Below are 2,591 nucleotides of genomic sequence, written 5' to 3'. Positions count from 1 at the left end.
GGGACATATATCTTTCTGAGTTGTGGATGCATAGATTAATATGTCAAACCAAGTTCAACAGGTTTCTTCCAGATAACCCATGCAGATAGGTAGAACTGGCAGAATCACAATTATGAAGGGAGAACTCCTCATGAGTACTCTAATGGTGATCTTTTGGTTCAAAGAACTTCCTGCCAAGGATGGTTCATGGTATTTGGAAGAATGATATACCACGGACCTCGAAGACTATCACAAAGGTTACTAATATCCTAAAGGTACGAGCAACACTATCAACACGAGGTAAGTAGAGTGAATCTTGGGTCAAGAACCCAGGAGTAGAATACCTACTACTAAATGGCATCACGAGATGCTTTCAAGAATGGTGGCCAGAATCATCACATCGGGAACACAAAACATGGCTAGATTACGAGGTGACTCCCTAAAACACCTAGGGTCATAATAATAGCTCCAACATATATGTCGAGGCAATGGAGTACCTCAACTCACTGATTAGTGTGATTAATCTGGCCCAAATGGACATCAGGAACATGGAGGAATGATTGCCAGTGCATCAGACTATCTAGAAACCCGGGATGACTCGGACAGCATAACGACTGTAAATGCTCAAAAAGATTTGAGACATCCTGCAAAATAGTGGCATGACCACTCAGCATCACAATATCAGGGTTCTCAGGCCAGCTATGAACATACAGAAAAAGTAGAAACTAAACTGAGACTTGAATCCATCAATCCTAAAAGTCTACGGATTAGTAACACGTCATCCTGATAGATAGATGAGAAGGCCTAGTTCTTAATCCCCGTAGAAAAGAAGAGGTTGACTCGGATCAGAAGGGCATAAGGTAAAGAAGTAAAAAGAGCCTTACGTTCCCTTCCACAATCAACTCCCTTATATAACTAAAGCATTTCTAGACTCAACTTTGACCAGTTTGGCTTGGTAATCCTACAGGCAGTCAGGCTATGATACCAACGCTGTCAGCACCCCGATCCTAAGTCACACCGACCTAGCATGTAACACTTCATATCACTTTGCGGCCTCACGCACGGTATTCCCACGAGTGCCACCTTACCTGGCCCGGGACCGTTTGCGCCTTTTGGCTCACGTATATGATAGTGTCACTAGCATCCATATGACAGAGAACCCGGGCCGACATGACTAGTCGTGAACCCAAAGTGGCACTAACTTACGGGGACATGCATACATGAAACAACATCGAACATGTCGGTCATCAGCGTGTGAATCCAGGCTGTAGCAACTGGGCTAACAGGACTCTGGGAACCCAGGCTGTAGTAGGCTAGCAGGACTCCGGAAGTCACTGCGTGACATTTCCCCGAAGGGACAGACACAGGAACAAAGTGAATCACATGCCGGCCAGGCAAGTGTTCCGGAGCAGTAGTACTGGGCTAGCAGGACTCCGGTAAACCGGGTTGTAGTAGACTACCAAGGCTCAGTGGAAGCACCAGACTACATTTCCCCATAAGAGAGGCTACCAAGGATAAACAACTAGGTTGTCGGATCCCACACATACCAAGCATTTCAATCATACACACAATATGCCTGATATGTGCAAATACAACATGGCATCACAACAAACTTTCTGGGGACATTTCTTCCCGGCCTTCTTGTATCGAGAAGCATTGCACACCGGACAGCTTGTTTTTTCCGTGTGCTCCTTCCGATAAATTATGCAATCGTTGATGCATGCATGGTATCTAACATGCAGCAGGTCAAGAGGGCACACGATCTTCTTGGCCTCATCAACACTGGTAGGACATAGATTCCCCGCGGGAAGAACATCCTTTAGGTACTTCAGATGCTCATCGAGGCTAGTGTCAGTCCATTTGTTTTTAGCCTTCGTCTTCAGGAGTTGGAGTGTGAAACTCAAGTGGGTCACCTCAGGATTGCAACCATCATACAATGGAGTGGTCGAGTCTACCACCAGTTGCTCCAGCTTAGCCTCCTCTCTAGAAGCAGCTCTCTCAGTACTCGTCTCCTTGCGAAGCAGTGCTTGAACATGAGGGTCCCGCACGATTGAACTTAGTACCGGCGAACTCTGCTGCGTGGAGTCCACGTTCTCTCCGCCGATATGTCCAGCCCCTTCTCCTCCGCCATGTCCGGCCCCTTCTCTGCCGCCATGTCTGGCCTCTTCCCCGCCGCCATTATCGATCATCTCTTCGTCTTGCCCAGTGTTGTCATTGGCTGCCCCGTCGGCGTCCTCAACATCCTCATCCTCATCAATTATCCACCGAGTATAGCCATCCATGAAACCAGTCATGAGCAGGTGCGCTTCGACACGACCTTCGTCATAGGGGTCGAGCCAAACTATTCCTTTGCATCTTCGACACGGACATAAAACCTCTGTCAGGTTATTTTCTTTCATGTCATGCACCACCGACCGCAACCACCTGCCCACCATCGTTCCACTCACCATCATGAACACTTGCACGGTAGTAATAAACAAATTGATTATAAAAATGCGTGCATGCATCAAAGTCATACAAAAATTCAGCATGACCTTCCCTAAAAATAGGACATATATAGATCTAGAGTTTGCTCGGAATTCGCCGAAACGGAAATAAATCGACATTTTGGG

The sequence above is a fragment of the Triticum aestivum genome, chromosome 5D (assembly GCF_018294505.1).
Source record: "Triticum aestivum cultivar Chinese Spring chromosome 5D, IWGSC CS RefSeq v2.1, whole genome shotgun sequence".
In the NCBI taxonomy this organism is placed as follows: Eukaryota; Viridiplantae; Streptophyta; class Magnoliopsida; order Poales; family Poaceae; genus Triticum; species Triticum aestivum.
Note: the sequence above shows the minus strand (reverse complement) of the source record.